Below are 17,056 nucleotides of genomic sequence, written 5' to 3' on the forward strand. Positions count from 1 at the left end.
CCCCAGCGCCTAGCACAGTGCTTGACCCTTGGTGGGCACTCCGAACCGTCTGCCCAGTGGGGGGTGAATGACTGCTAGGTACAGCGCACGTGCCTGGGCTGTCTCTGAGCTGAGGTCTGTGTGGCTGCGCGCGGACCGCTGTACCGTGAGAAGAGCACAGGCTCGGGCTGCCAGTTAAATGCGCTCGTCCTGGGGAGTAATTGAGCAAGAACAAAGGTGAGAGGAGCAAGACAGCTGGAAACACCACATTATGTTTAATTTTAGTGTTTATTGGCCATTTTCAGTGCTTTACTGACTTAGATTGTGATGAGGAATATGAGCAGCTGATAGAGATTCAACTTTGTGAAAAGCTTTCCCTTTACTTGGTGAAGTTTCTGCATCTATTTAATTGAAGAGTATCCTGCAATTATAAGATGAATAAAGCTCATCTTTATTGTATGATCAGGATTCTTGAAAAAAATTGTTTACAAAGTGTAAAAGTAGTATTTGCTTACTTTAGAAAAAGAATTTAGGTGGCGCTGAAGGTAGTCCTGTGAAATGTGAAAGCCCTCTTTCCGTCTTTCCACTCTCTCAAGGCTGGAGAGTGTAGTTTTTTAAATGCATACCTCCAGAGATCTTACATATACATATATAGATATAAGCCAGTTGTTGGTAAATATACTTAAAACCACGCAAATTGGTTGGTACTGTTTGAACTGTTTTGTGAGTGTAAGCTCTGGATTCAGACAGTCTTGGTTTGGATCCTGGCTCTTCTGTCATTTACTAGCTGTGTTACCTTGGAAAAGCGCTTAATATTTGTGTATCTTCTTTGCCTTTTTTGTGAAAGGAAACCCTGTGTCATGGGGTTATTCTGAGATTAAATGAGTTCATTGTTTGAACACTTAGCACAAGTGCCTGATACTTAATAAGCGCTCAGTATAGTTCAGTTGCTGCTGCTGAAAATTGCCATTTTCACTTAAGTATAACTTTGAGTATTTTTCCTTGTCATTACATATGTGTAGTGTGTATATACCTCGTTGAAAAAATATTTGCTTGATATTTCGTGGTATGGATATAGCGTGATTTGTTTAACCAGGCCTTCGGTAATGAGAACCTAGGTGGTTTCTGTTTTGTTTTGATATAGACAGTGCCACAGGGAGCATTTAGAGTGTTTTGCATATTTTTGGGCTATATGCTGGGTCAAAGGGGACAGGCACTTGGAATTTTGATGGACGCGGTCTCTGCAGTGCTCTCCCCCTTGCAGTGCATGACAGCGTGTCTCCTCCCTGCTTGTCCATGTGGGTGTGACAGGCGGATTGTCTGATATTGGGCAATCAGAACAAAATGCAGAAATTCGGCACGGGGGTTGTTATTCCTCACCCCTGATACCAATTTGTGATTTTTGTCAAGAGAACTGCATGTTCCCATTTTTGACTTCATAATAAGTAAATGCTGTCAATCTGAACTCATAAAGTACACTTATGTTAATAAAATACTACATTTATTGTTCTATATATCGGGGTTCTATGTAAGATTTCATTTGTAACTTGGTTTCTGCTTAAAAATATCTGCTTTTTATAAATGTATGTTTTTTGAAGATAAGCAGTTCGCTGTTCCCTAAACCAATCACTATTTCTTTATCTTTGCTCTTTCCCCAATTAGCTTCCCTGCCTGCAAATTCCATTGTAAAAATGGGCTCTTTGGTTAGGCTCCTGTCATCTCACCAGCCAGATGACACTGCTTTTGAGTGCCCTGGAGCCTTGTTTTATCCCGTTACGGGACGCGCACAGCTCTTCAGTTACATTTAAGTCCTGTATGAAGCTGTTCTCTCCTGTTTTCTAGATTGTGCTTTCTGGAGATCAGAGGTGGTTTTTTATTCTGCCATTTGATTCCTTGCATAATGCCTTACACATAAGTAGGGATTAAATATGTATTTGTTGGTTTGAATTGGAGTGAAATTTTTACAGTTCGATGGTTGAAAATTATAAATCAAAAACAATATCTTGGATGGCCTCTTGTTGGATTAAAAAATATGTCTATTTAGTGATGAAAGCTGAACTTGTACCCACTGATTTAATTCTTATCCATAAAGTGCAGACTTATGTATCTATATGTGCACCTCAGAAGTAAGTGACGTTCAGTGAAAGCCAAGCAAGTTATCCTTCAAAGGAACTTTCCCCTGCAGGCAGGAATTGAGTCAAGGGCAGTTCCTCGTGAATTCGTTATCCTAGAATTTCCTCAAGGTTACTAGTTAAAGGGATCTTGGGTTTAATGACCTGACATGCCGTTGTTCTGTATGGAGGCTGGGGTTCTGTGCTTACACATGCTCATTTACCCGTTTTTCCCCCCTCTACTTCAGTACCTTTAATATTGGTTTGTGCATCTATCTCTTCAACTAGTTTTTTTGGTTTTGGGGGCGTTTTTTTGAGGGTAGTGACGAAGTCCTTGCATTTTTGTAACCAACATAACAGATTTATGTATAGAAGAGCTGGTAAATGTTTGCTAAATATTTTTAAGTTAGATGCCTCTTTCATTTTTTTTAAAGAAAAATATATTTTAAAACCTTTAACCTTCTTATGTCGCTTAGACAGTAGAGATTTGTAGACTGTTAAGCCAGTTGGAAGCTGTGTATAGCAGACGATCCATCTTATTGCCACAAGGTGGCAATAGTTGAGTGGAGAGTTGGTTTTCTGCTTTATGACTGACTGTTTCTTAACGGTAGGGGGTGGCGTGTCACTTCTCAGCACATCGGTTGAAAAATGGTTTGCAAGAGTTTTTGAGGCTATGCGTTAAGATGGAGAAGAATAATAACGTTTTACTATTTTAGCTTATTTATGTAGAATACTGATGTTGCACGACAGTTTACAGTTTTATTTTAGCAATATATTAGATGGATTTCATGCAAATTTTTTAATGTAATTTTTCACTCTTTAATGAATATTTCTTATTGGCATTTTTTACTTCAAAAGCTTGAATATTCCAGAAGATAGAATATTTAAGTCAGGTATTTTGTCCTTTTGGACACTGGAAATATCCAAAATATAGCTTATTTAAAGGATTTATTTCAATATAAGGGGGAAAATTCTCATTTTTAGTATAAGTTTTAAGTCTACTAAATTCATATAGTGGAAATATTATATACTTTTATTTGACCCTTTGTTTTCTCACTAACTTTATATTGGCAACTGAAAAACATTAGACCAACGTTTTAAAACTAATATGTAAAGGAATGCTGAAAAGTATTTCTGAGTTTAACCATGGTGGCAGCTAGTTTCTACATTAGAGAATTCTAGATAAGCTGTCTCTGAGTTAGTAATAAAAATCTTCTGAAATGTTTCATTTCACAGTGGAGTCTAATATTTTCAAAGCATTTTTAGAGGAAATGACCAGTTAATATAAAAACAATGAAAAAGTGAATTGAGGTAGATATAAATCTCTAGGAAAAGTAGGTTTTTATCAACACCAATAGTATGCTTGTAAGTAGTACTGTACACTTCCTGAAAGAAAAGATGAACATATTCTGTATGTATTTTGTTTCGTGGGTGGTCACGTGATCTGATCACACCCAGTCAGACTCTTTTATTCTTTTCAAGTCAGCATTAGCTTTCACGATCTGTCTACCTTTCTTAACTCTCACTTTTGCTCGGAAATCTCACTCCCTTCTTTTAATGTTTGAGTTTTGTTTTATTTTTCTTTTAAGGGTTATATTTGTCTCTTTTAAGTACCTTAATTTTTTTAACATGATTATAGGCAAGTTTGTTTTTAACTATTAACATTAAATAACAGAGGAAAGAAAGGGAACTGTCACATTTGAGTGGAACCTGGTTTGTGGGATTTGGAATAAAATTAAACAGTGTTGATTCGGTTTGGGTTTTGCCTCTCTTTTTAATGCGTTGGTAACTGGCAGACAGTGAGTGGCAGAATCCCAGCCTGGAAGCTGGCAATTCAACAATCACCTCTGGCCACTTACCCAAGTTGAGAGGGTTGGGTTCTACCAAAAGAGATGTGTACACACTGGGGCAGAGAGAGTTTATCCCAGAGAAATGAAAACTTACGTTCATGTGAAAACCTGGACACAGATGTTCATAGCAGCTTCCTTTGTACCAGCCCCAAACTGGAAACAGCCCAGATGTCCTTCAACTAGTGAATGATAAACAAACTGTGGTACATCCACATAGTGGAATACTACTTAGCAATAAAAAGGAATGAATGGTTGATAACACACAGCAACTTGAATGACTCTCACGGGAGTTATGCTGAGTGCAAAAGCCAGTCCCAGGGACCGGCTCTGTGGTGTAGTGATTAAGTTTGGCACAGTCCACTTCAGCAGCCTGGGTTCGCAGGTTCAGATCCTGGACACGGACCTACACCACTTGTTAGCCATGCTGACACACACAAAATAGCCACATACAAAATACAGGAAGACTGGCACAGATGTTAACTCAGGGCACATCCTCCTCAGCAAAAAAAAAGAACCAGTCCCAAAGGGTTGTATACTGTGTGATTCCGTTAATATGATATTCTTCAAGTGGCAAAATTATAGAGATGGAGAACAGATCAGTTGTTGCCAGGAGTTAGAGATGAGGAGGGCAGAAGAGAGATGGAGAGTTATAAAAGGACAACATGAGGGATCTTTGTGGTGATGGAATGGTCCTGTAACTTGACTGTGGTGGCGAATACTTGAATCTTCACATAGGAAAAAATTGCTTAGCACTGAATACCCACACAGCTGATTACCTATAAAACTGTACACTCTGAATACTATCAATGGATTGCATCAGCGTCAGTTTCCTGGTTGTGATATTATACTATGATCTTACAAGATGTCGCCTTTGGGAGAACTGGATAAAGGGCTTAGGAGATCTTCATGTATTATTTCTTGCAGTTGCATGTAAATTTACAATGATCTCAAAATAGAAAGTTTAATTAAAAAAAAAAAAAGATCATGTCACTAGTCTGTCAGGTCCAGCACTGGTAAGACCAGTGAATTCCATAAGCATGAGCCCGTTATCCCACATCGTTTCCTGGAAAAAGATTTCTTTGGTTAGAAGCAGTGCCAAGTGGAATACCATGATCATGAATAAGACATTCTCCAAGTTCACGGATGGTGTTTTTGGTAGAAGCTTTGTGGGCAGGAAAGGCAAATCCATGTTCAGAGTAAGTGTCTGTTCCAGTGATGGTGTATCACTGTCCTTTCTATATAGAATGGTCCCGTGTAATCAACCTGCCACCAGTGGCTGAGCCTTCCAGGGAATGATGCTACATTGGAAGCTTAGTGTTGGTCCCCACTGTTGGCAGATTCATCATTTAGGAGTGGCTCTAGCCAGATCAGCGTGGGTGAGCAGAATTCAGTGTTCCTGAATCCATATATCCATCCCACAAAAATTCAGGGGCCTGCCACCTTGGTGAAATTTCTAGTTGGCCAGTGATCTGGGGCATGTTGAGATACCCCTCCTACCCCTCAGGCAGAGGCACATCCTGCTGTCATGGCAACTTTGTTCTTGAAGCCATGTGGTGGGCGATGGGAGTGGCTGGGGAAAGAGGTTGACTGACGTCCACAGGACTGGGTATTTTATCCTGATTCTTGAGATTCTTCTCTGCTAAAGAAATCACTCGCACGCGACTCCTTTGTGTTCTCACTCTGTGCCCATTCAGAGAGGTCTATCTGCATATCTCTTTCCCAGACCTTTTTGTCATCTATTTCCCAGTCATGTTCCTTCTAGATCTCTGACCATCCGGCAAAATCGTGAGTCACTTCTCATAAATCAGTGTAGATCCAGACCTTAGGCCATCTTTCTTCTCAGGCAGTGATCATTCAGGTGCATGACCCAAAGTTCTGCTGACTGGGGGCTGTTCCTTTACCACTGTCCTTCAGGGCTACCGTAACTCTGCCCTGAGTCGCCCGTAGGGTCTGTCACAGTCTCTGTTCTACTCTATGTCTGCCACAGGTACTTCCAGGCACTCCCGCACCTGCCGGATTGTAAAGCCCACGTAGTAGACCAGCTTACTTGGTAGCCTGGACCTGTTGCAGAGCCTTATCTTATTTTGGGCCTCACTCATAACTGGCAGCTTTTGGGTTACTTGGTAAAAGAGTTGGAGAAGCATGTGCAAATAAGGTTATTTGTTGCCTCCAAGATTCAAAGAGACCCACTAGGCATTGTGCTCTTTCTTGGTGGGAAGAAGGGTACCTTGACATCGCCCGGACCATTGGCCCCCTAGGAATTTCACCAAGGCTCAGCATTTCTGTGGTGTTTGTGTCCCACTCTCTGGCATTTATGTGTCTAACCATGCATCAAGAGTACTTGCAGCTTCCTGCTTCCAGGTCCAGTCATTACGTAGAAAGGACCAGCATGATGTCCAGAGGAATGGAGTGGCAGTGAAAGTCCCTATAGGCTAGATTTATGGGGTAGAGCTGGAGAATTAATGTAACTTTGAGGTATAGAGTCTTTATTAGCAGGTCTAGAAAAAGAAAGCATTTGTTAAATCAGTTATTGCATGCCAAGTGCTGGGCGATATTTGATTTGCTCCAGCCGTGAAATCGCATCTGGAACAACAGCTGCAGTTGGAGTTACCACTTGATTAAGTTTATGAGAATAAGTGGTCATTCTCTAAGACCCAACTGTTTTCTGCAGGGCCACATTGGCAAGTTGAATGGTAGTGTGGTAGGAATCACCTCCTTGCATCATCCAAGTCCTTGATCGTGGCGCTAAATCTGCAGTGCCTCCGGGAATGCAGCGTTGCCTTTGATTTACTTGTTTGGGACATAGGGGAAGTTCTAGTGTCTTCCACTTGGCCTTCCCCACCTTAATAGTCTTCACCCCACAGATCCAGGAACTAACGCGGGGATTCTGCCACTTGCTGAGCATACCTCTTCCAGTTGCGCATTCTGGAACTAGGGACACAGCCACAGAGCAGCTTCAGGGAATGGACCTGAGTTCAAACTCCGTTTATCATGTGACTTCCATAAGCCCCTGTTCTAGCTGGTGACAAATTGGGTCTTTAAGAGTTAGCGTCAGTTCAGATAGTCCCTGAAAAGTCTGATTATTTCTTGTTCTCCAGTGGACAGTTACCCTGGTAAATATCCACAGCTCTCTTTGGGAAAGCTGGGAGGAAGATTGGCAGTACAAATTTTTGGCTACGTAGCAGGATCCTTGCTCAAGGGGACATGACCACCTCTTCATTCAAAAGGCTCGGGGTTGGGAATTGGTTCAAGTTTGGGAATTGGTTGAGGGGCCATGACATTCACATGTGGTGATTCAAGTCAGACTTCTGTTCACTAGAGCTAGAGTTTTCCCATCTATTTCATCTTTAGGGACACGATGGTCAACGAGCCAACGCCAAAGAGCTCTACAGGTCAGACTGTTCTGGTTACTGCATGGGCTCTGCTGCATCAGGATAACCGTGCCCACCGTGTTGTTGGCAGTAAGTGCTGACATTCCTCCTGCCAGTTCAAGATTGCATCATCTCCATTGAATTCAGGGAGCTCTTTTTGGCGGGAGTTCCCGTGTTAGTCCTTGCCTACGGAGAACAGCTACCACACAGCTCTTCAGGAATGCTGGTGCTCCCCTCACAAATGTATTTCTCTTAGCCGTGGTAAAGTGGGTATCTTACAGATTCCCCTGGGGGCCATAGTAAGGAGTAGTGAACAGATCATAAATAACAGATCCATGCCAACATTCTGTTCTCTCCATGCCTCTGGGTACCTTCGTCTGTGGTATACTAAGGAAGTTCTGATATTTCAACTTCATCTAGTATAGTCTATCTTTCGGGTCAGGTTTCATTCAGCCAACCAAGCGAACTATTAAAAGCTATTCCCAGCCACTTAAGCTAATGTAGTATATGTGAATCTCTGCTTAGTGAGCCCATATTAGTAAATTTGGCCCAAGGCAATACTGTCTTCCTCTCACCCTGATCTGATTCTACAGGATCCATTCCTCCACATGTCCCCAGTTTCTGTTGTATAAATTAGCAAAATCATGCAATTCTTTGGGTGTATTGCAGCTCCTCATGGACTCCACTTTGTACCTACCTCGCCCCTTGGGGTTGGCCGAGACTCAAGTTTGGCTGTGGGTCTAATGCGATCCTACAGAACTTTCTGTGATGATGGAAGCATCCTATAATATCTGTGCTGTCTATCTATGGCTACCAAGCATTTGAAATGTGGCTAGTGCAATTTAGGAACTGAATTTTAAATTTTACTTAATTTTAATTAATTTAAATTTAAATTGCCACGTATGTTAGTAGGTGACGTATTGAACAAGGCCGGTCTAGAAGCAATGAGAAGTGGCAGCAGTGGGTGCTTAGGAGGCTCGGCAGTCCCTTGCAGGTTCTTCAGGGTAGACCATTGCAGGTTCTTCAGGAGAGGGGACACTCACCTGCTCAGATGGGATGGAAGGGCTTCTTCTGCTGGCAAAGGACACTTGGCAGGATTTAGGGGATGAAGGTCCCCAGGTTCGTCAGCATCTGCCCATATGTCCCATTCTGATTTTCAGGATTTGCCATCTTTCTAATCAAGGCCCGAACTTTCAGATTAGAGGACCTGCAAAATTTGAGATTCAGTTTGCCTTGTCATTCAGCCATCTTCAGGATTAGACTTTGGGTTTGTTTTTTAGAAATCTCAGTCCTGAAGGCTAAAGGAGATAAAGATTTCCTTTAGGACAGTCATAGATGCTTTCAGGTCCCTTACATTAACCTTTAGCTGGGAATTTAAAGCCCTGAGGTTGTCATTTTCCAGTGCACTTAACAGCAGACAGCCAACACTTTTATACTTCTGTGTTTTGACCTGATTGATCCAAGGCAGCAAATACTTCCTCACCACCAAGCCTTGGCTTCCGTGGGCACGCGGCTGCAGGTGTCTACAGGTGGTAATTTATGAAACTGCTTTGCTGCTGCACACCGTGGACTATCAGAGCCCCTTATCACTGGAAATAGGGTCATGAATGCCTTTAAGTTGAATCAGTTCAGATAACCCGTCTGCAGGTGGTATTCCTGTGGAGGCTTTTTGGTGGTCTCTTCTCCTTGTGTTCACAGCCTTGTCCTAGGGACTTTTTTGAGTACCTCTTTATGAGCCAGTTCCTGTCCTGGACGTTTTTTCTGGATTTTATTTGTTTGTCTTGTCGTCGTGTTTCCATTGCGCAGGGTCAGAATACGAAGTAGAGGTAGATAGCAGTAGTGTTTGATATCAGATCTCTGAAAGTGATTTTTGTAGTAGCCTTTTATGTCACTGATCTCTGAAAGAACTTTTGACTGGTGTGTTTGTTTAACATTGAAATGTGGGTGCTGTGGAGAGGGAGGGTACCATGGGTAGGATGGAAATTGATTTCAGAAGGTTCTTTTTAGAATAGTCAGAAAATACACTTATCCTATTTTTTGATTTGTCTTTCAGGAACATATATATATATATATATATATATATATATATATATATATATATATAATTTTTTTTTCTAAGTGGCCTTGGGTTAGTTATTTAATCTCTGTAAGCCTCAGGGTCCTCCACTGTAAAGTGGGATGCTCATGCTTTCTCTTCATAAAGTTGTTATTTGGATTAAAAGCCCCCGGAAGCATAAATGTATGCTTCCGTTTTCTTCTCAATCCCCTTAGTTGTTTGGGTTGGCATTTGGAAACTCTTAAGTATCCTGTGTTTCAGCATTTTGAACTTTGTGTACTTATGCATCACTTGTTTCCTAAAAATACTTCCTCGCTGTTGTTTTACTTTTCCCTTTCCCCTAACTTCCCAACTGTTGCCTTTGGTGTCTTGCATGGGGCAGCCCCCATTTTGTTTCACTCGTGCCTAGCTGCCATCCTGAGAAGATGGTACTGCAGTTTGGCGCTTAATGAAAGTCTCCTGGAAGTCTAAATTACTCTCTTGGGGATGGGAGGGTTGCACTGTTTATGATGTATTTTTCGGGGCCATGTCAGTGGGAAAAGGAGGGGCAGCCTATGGTCCCTGGTGTCAGTTGTCATCTGCCCACTTCCTCTCTCTCTTCCCAGCTACACTGCAGACACCTCAAAGGGAGGGGCCCTTTACTTCTACTTATTTTCAGCAATTTAAGTTGCGCATTTATTGCCTTTATTGATGAGCAAGACACAGTCCCAGGCACTGTGGCCAGTACGAAGATGAAGGATGGCTGACGCACAAGAGCGTGGGGAGGATGTGGCGTTGTGAACCTCTCAGGAACCTTCTCCCCGGCAGTCCTAGGTGAACGCCCTGCCCCAGCGCCTTGGCTTTCCTGCGTGCTGCCCAGGGCTAAGAATATACACCAGAGGTTCTAGGAACTGCCCAGCAATAAGGTTGAGAATTTCTCACAATTAAATAGAATTAGAGGAATTGGGAAAAATGGTTCTTAGTAGATTTTCTTTTGCTTTCTTTTCTTCTCACCTTCTGATTCTTTGTTTCTTGCACTGGTCTTCCCTCAGCTAGGATGTCTTCTCCAGTGCTTTCTCTACTGCCATCCTCCTCCCCACCCCAGCCCACTTCTCTATCCCGTTCTTTTTTTCTGTCTTGGGAATTGCTACCCCTCCCTTAAGACTTGTCAAACATCACCTCCCCTGTGAAGTCTTCCCTGATCCCCACTGACAGTTAATCACTAATGTTTCTCTCTTTTCTTCCACACGAGAGAGCTCTATCATAACAATCAAATTGACATTATTTGTTCACTAATCTGCTCACACCACTAGACAGTGAACCTGGCAATGGCTAACAGATGTTTGATGGGTAAATGAATGGATCAATGAATGAATAATCAAATACACAATCTCTGTCCTCAGAGGATTTACACTTTATGGGGGAGATAGATACATCAGTGACATACTGCAGAATAAAGTACAAATATATGTGTACTATAAGAAAAATGCTATATATTTTAAGTTTTAATTTTTCCAGAAAGGCTTAGGCTTACCTCCTTAGCTTTCTTCATAATGGATTGGAGCCTTGAAGCAGTTACTCCAGATTGCACAGACTTTCTTTTTTTTTTTTTTTTAAAGATTTTATTTTTTTCCTTTTTCTCCCCAAAGCCTCCCAGTACATAGTTGTACATTCTTCGTTGTGGGTCCTTCTAATTGTGGCATGTGGGATGCTGCCTCAGCGTGGTTTGATGAGCAGTGCCATGTCCACACCCAGGATTCAAACCAACGAAACACTGGGCCGCCTGCAGTGGAGCGCGCGAACTTAACCACTGGGCCACGGGGCCAGCCCATTGACTTTCTTTTTTAAAGGCCTCAGTGCTAGCTGGTCTGAGAAACCCTATTCTGTATACACTCCTGGTAGCACACAGCAACCGACACACTGTTTGCCTTTCTGCTTGCAATCCAGGCTCTTGAAATATACATGAAATGTAAGATGCTGGTGTTCGTACAGTAACACCACCTCCGCTTTCTACAAGATCCCTGACCTAGTTACATCGTAAGATTATATATTTATGTAACCTTTTTTAGTAGTGAACAAGACAGACATCTCCTTTTCCATCTTGAAGTATAGCAAGAAAGACAAACATTTAATAATTAATTTTAACTGTGATGAATGTTACTAAAGAAATTGTATGGTACTGAGTTATAGAGGATCTTAGAGCAAGACATTTAATCTAGATTTAGAAGTGTCCCACTTCCAGAATAGTTAGAGGTAAAGTTCCATGCATACAGCTGTGTGCCTTAGCTTTGAGTCAGACAGCTTCTGTCTGATTAGAAACCATAAAGGCCTCGTTTGGTCCCAGATTGGGTCTCTCTCTCCGCTTCCCTTGCAGCATCCGTGACCATGCGGCTCACAGCTCTTCTCTGAGAGTGCGACAGACAGAAGGACAGACACTGACTGATTCTTCAGCCTCCTCTTGTAACCGTGTTTCTCCCTCTGTAGCATGATCGTTCTCCTGCTACTGTGATATACCTCTATTACAGGGGTTTCTGAACTTTTTGATCCTGCCACTTCGTTAAGAAATTTTTAAGCATCATGTTCTAGTATTTACTTTAAAAAGCTATGTGTATGTTACTGCAGTACAATTTTTATATGCATTTTAAAGCATTCACAAAAATAAAACATTTTGTTTTTTAATTATTCATTTATTTTTTCATGTTGAAGATTGGCCCTGAGCTAACATCCACTGCTAATCTTCCTCTTTTTGCTTGAGCAAGATTGTCGCTGAGCTAACACCTGTGCCATGTCTCCTCTATTTTGTATGTGGGATGCCACCATGGCATGGCTGATGAGTGGTGTGTAGGTCCTCGCCCGAGATCCGAACCCACAAACTGAAGTGGAGTGCACCGAACTCAACCACTCAGCTGCGGGCCGGCCCCCAAAGTGAAACATTTTAAAGGTGAAGTGAAAGAACACAGAGCTAGATGTCGGGACGTTTTCTTCCTTTGTCCTGGGTTGTCCTGGAGATCGCTGCCCTTCCGTAGACTGTCCTCTTTCCTGCCTGCAGTCCAGATTTGTATTCCTTCATCCCGCCTCCTCATCTTTCAGTGGACAGTCTCCTCTTTAATCTTCTCTGCAAGTACTTCCTGCTTGCTTCCTTGGTCCTTTTGATAACACTGCTTTCCTTATGACCTTCCCTCGTGTAGGTTATGAATGGGTCTCAGGACCGAGACAAAAGTTGTCACCTTAGTTCTTGCTTTTCAGTACCGTTTCAGACTACTGTTCTGTGAGAAATTCTGCAGAAAGGCTCCTTGGTAGGAATCTTCTCATTTCTTGCCGTTTTTTCTTCCTCTGGCTCACAGCTCTTCTCTTTTCCTCTTCGTGCTTGCCGGCTTCCTTGGCTTCCGCGTTTACATTGATGACTTTACCATGACCTTGGCTGACAGTTTTTCAGTGTCGTATTCTAGGACCTTTGTTTCCGCTTCCCTTCAGTTGCAGATATACCATGATTTGTATATCATTATCACTTGGAATGGCCTTATCTTCCAGTTCTCAGACCCATAAGCCCTTTCTCGGACCAGTCTTACCCTTGTCCTGTTCTCAGTTCTTTAATCACACCTTGATCTACCAGTCTGTCAACTTCTTTTCTGAGTCTGCCTCTCTCATACCCAGTCTGGAACCACTTGGCAGCCATTCTGATATCCTAGAATCTCACTCCCTCTGATACTGTGATTTATAATAAGAAATATATATTTGTCTCCAACCCTGTTGCTGGCAGAGAGCTCCTAAAACCCCTGGAATTTCCTGTGATAAGAGCATTAAAGGTGTCTTTTGTCTTGTTAATGAGGCACTTTTGGAAAGCCCTCAGGTAACCTAAGGATGGACGCTGGTTACCTGGGGACCCAATCTGTGCTTAGAGGGTTGGAACTGTCATTCCCACTCCTGACCTCCTGGGAGCAGAGAGGGGCTAGAAGTTGAATCAGTGGCTAACAGCTAATGATTTAATTAATCATGTCTGAGTAATGAAGCCTCCATGAAAACCCAAGGGGACCGGGGGTGGACAGCTTCGGGGCTGATGAACACGTGGAGGTGTGGGTAAGTGGTGCCGGGAGAGGGCGTGGAAGCCCCGCGCCCTTTCCCCATGCCTTGCCCTGTGCATGTCTTCCATATGGTGGGAAACACCTGCTTCTGAGTTATATCTTTTTGTAATAAACTGGTAGTCTAGCGAGCAAAGCGTTTCTCTGAGCTCACCCAGCTGCTCTAGCAAATTAATCGAATCCAAGGAGTGGGTCTTTGGAGCCTCCTCCCGTCTACAGCTGGCAACCTGGGCTTGCGAGTGGCATCTAAAGTGGGGCAGTCTTGTGGGACTGAGCCCTCGCCTGTGGAATCGGATGCTCTCTCTGGGCAGACAGTGTCAGAACTGAGTTGAATTGTAGGACACCCAGCTGATATCAGAGAATTCATTGGTGGTGTGGGGGATCCCCGCTTCCCGACATTGGAATCGGTGCAGAACCCTGTACTCCCTTGACCTTTGGCCTTGCCTGCCATCCGAGACCTCCCTTGTGCGATTTACGTTGCTCTTAGATCTGGCCTGCTGTGTGCTGCTGGGTCCGCTTAGTCCAGGGTGTTCAACCAGATAATCCTTTGTTGTGGGGGCTGGTCTGTGCATTGTGGGGTGTCTAACAGCATCCCTGACCCCTATCTGATAGATTCCAGTAGCACCCCCAGTCATGACAAGCAAATGTGCTTCCAGACATTCCCAAATGTACCCTGGGGAGGAGGGAAACAGGGTGCAACCTCACTCTGGTTGAAAACTACTAGGTTTGTCAGTAAAACTTGGTGGTGACTGGGTCTATAAGAAATTGATTAATTGTTTTTTAAGTATTTTGGTGACTGGTTTATTGACTTTGTTTAATTATTTATTTATTTTTGCTGAGGAAGATTAGCCCTGAGCCAACATCTGTGCCAGTCTTCCTCTATGTTATATGTGGGTCGCCGCCACAGCATGGCTGACAAGTGGTGTAGGTCCACACCCGGGATCTGAACCTGCAAACCCGGGCCGCCAAAGTGGAGCACACCAAATTTAAGCACTAGGCCGTGGGGCTGGCCTGTGATTAGTTCTTTAAAAAGCTTCGTTTTGGGGAGTGCTTGCCCTACTGAGGCACTGTTTGAGGGCTTTGCGTATGGGCATGTATTTATTTAATCCTCAGAGCAACCTTGTACAGTAGGTATAATTATGACCCATTTCCTAGCTGAGTAAGGGGCAGCACAGAGTTGAGGTGCAGTGCCCCCGCGCAGGGCTGCTGAGGGCTAGAGCCAGGACACCAACCTGCTGTCAGACCGCAGAGCCTGCCAGTAGGAGCCGCCCGCTCCAGTCCCACTCTGCCTTGCTGAACAGCCGTCATTTTGAGTCTTTGCTGCTTGTGTAAGTTGCCTGTTGCTGCAAAACACACCATCCCAGACTTTATTCTCCTCTAGACAACATGTTCAAAAGAAATGTTTTTTAGAGAAAAAACATTGTATAGTATTTAATTTGCCAGGGCAACAAGTGCCTTATTACTAAGTATTGTGCACTTGGCCTCACTGCCAGGTATTCTGTGCTTGACGGAAAATTGCTCTGCGTATATTCTTTTAATTATCCCCATTGTTTTCTTCCTCTCCTCTCATTCCCACTCTCTCTCGTTCCTGGCGTGGCTGAGTCCCACACTTTCTGAGCTTCTTCAGGACAGAGGCTGACTTCCACAGCTTCATCCTCTGTGTGCATCATTAGCTGCACTCCCTTCCCTCGGCTTCGTTGATTCCCACTCTTTCCATGCTTGCCGTCTGCTGGAAAGGTGTTGAAATCTCTTGTGTGCTTTGTGTCTCCGTTCTGTTCTCTTCCATACTGAGGGTGTGTCATGTCTTCACTCATTCTTCTACCATCATTTAATGGGATTCCAGGAGGGAAAGAGATAAATGTAGGTACTCACTCTGCCATCTCGACCTGCTAATCCGTTTATTTTCATAAAAGAACATAGTTACGAGCATAGCATATTGCTTAGAGTTGAGCAAACAAAAGCTGTTGCAGCGTGGTTCATAGAAGGGAGTCACTTTATAATTACTCATCAGAGATGCATGTTGAAATTTTTTGGCTAGCTAATATGAAGTAAAGTACATATAGCATTTCATTGTTTTTGTTGTTACTGTTTGCATGAAAAGAGGAAGCTGAGTAGGATATTGGCTTCCATTTTTAATATTTATTACTTTATAAAATTCTTTTTATATTTTAGAGTATTTAAGAATTCCTACTACAAAAATTTATAGGTATCCAATTTTTTTTAGTAACAAATGCGAAGATAGATCCAGAGAGGTTAAATGACATATGCATGATTTTTTAGCTATTAATGGCTGAGCTGGTCATAGAACTCAGGTTTCTTAAGTATTTCTCTTATTCTGCTATATTGTTTCCTTCATTTTAAGGGTTTTTTTTTTTTTTTGGATGAGGAAGATTGGCCCTGAGCTAATGTCTGTGCCAGTCTTCCTCCACTTTGTACTTTGGACAGCACCACCTGATGAGTGGTGGGTAGCTCACTCCTGGGATCCGAACCCGCCCACCCAGAGCCCCCGAAGCGGAGCGAGCGCCACCAGGCCGGCTTCCTTTTTAAGTTTTTAAACAATGTTTCTATCTACTTTCCGTCTTCTGAGGCAACTCGTATTTAAGAACCTGTTCAGTGTGTCATGAGCTTTGAGTGGCAGGTCTGGTCCTCGGGTGGGACGTGAGGCGGCTGACCGGGTGACAGCTCCTGTTTCCTTTAGCACTGGGAGCCTCGGTTCCAGGCTGTGTGTTAAATGTCCTCCTATGCATGACAGCTATAATGTGTGTATATATGCTTAATATGTATTAAAAATTTAAAGTAATACGTAGTCTTTATGTTCTAGATGTTCTGTAATAACTAATATAAGGAAAAAATAGTTCTACACAGAAATTACTAGTGAGCATTTGATGTCTTTCTCTTGAGGGGTTTATATCTCTGTATGGTATCACTGTGAAGATGTAAATTTGTGTAAGTATGTATGTGCAATGTTATTTTTTTTTCATTGAGTTAATGATAGGTTACAATCTTGTGACATTTCAGTTGTACATTAATGTTGGTCATTCGTGTTGTAGGTGCACCCCTTCACCCTTTGTGCCCACCCCCTACCCCACCTTTCCCCTGGTAGCCACTAATCTGTTCTCTCTGTCCACATTTTTAAATTCCTCATATGAGTGGAGTCATACAGAGATTAGCCTTCTCTAACTGGCTTATTTCACTTAACATAATTCCCTCAAGGTCCATCCATGTTATGTGCAATGTTATTTTTAACTAGCTGCCAGATAGCCAGTGTTCCCTGAAATTTGATGGGAATCGCAAACCTCACATATGCAAAACTAACTTACTCTGCTCCTACACTGCTCTTCAGCCCCTCCCCGGCTCCCCTCTGACCTGACTTTCTATGGTCAGCTGGCGGTCAAGTCCTTGCTGTGCTATTTGGTGAACAGCTCTCCATCCGTTCTTCCATATTCCTATGACCACTGCTTCCTCTCGGCCCTTGTCATCTCTGTCTCAGCTCATTGGAAGAGCTTCTCAACGCTTTACCAGCTTCCCACTTTTTTCCTCTCTGTGGTCCATCTTGCATACTGCTGCTGAAGTTTTGTTTTTAAAGCAAAGAACAAGTACCGTCACCCCATTAATGAGAAACCTCTTCATT

The 17,056-nt window shown here is 42.9% G+C and overlaps 1 protein-coding gene across 1 annotated transcript in view; it reads left to right on the top strand.

Annotated features, from left to right (window-relative positions):
* Nucleotides 1-17,056, top strand: part of MRPS28 (mitochondrial ribosomal protein S28) — a 101,006-nt gene that overhangs the window by 4,116 nt on the left and 79,834 nt on the right. The window lies entirely within an intron of this gene.

This window comes from Equus przewalskii, chromosome 8, assembly GCF_037783145.1.
Source record: "Equus przewalskii isolate Varuska chromosome 8, EquPr2, whole genome shotgun sequence".
Taxonomy (NCBI): Eukaryota; Metazoa; Chordata; class Mammalia; order Perissodactyla; family Equidae; genus Equus; species Equus przewalskii.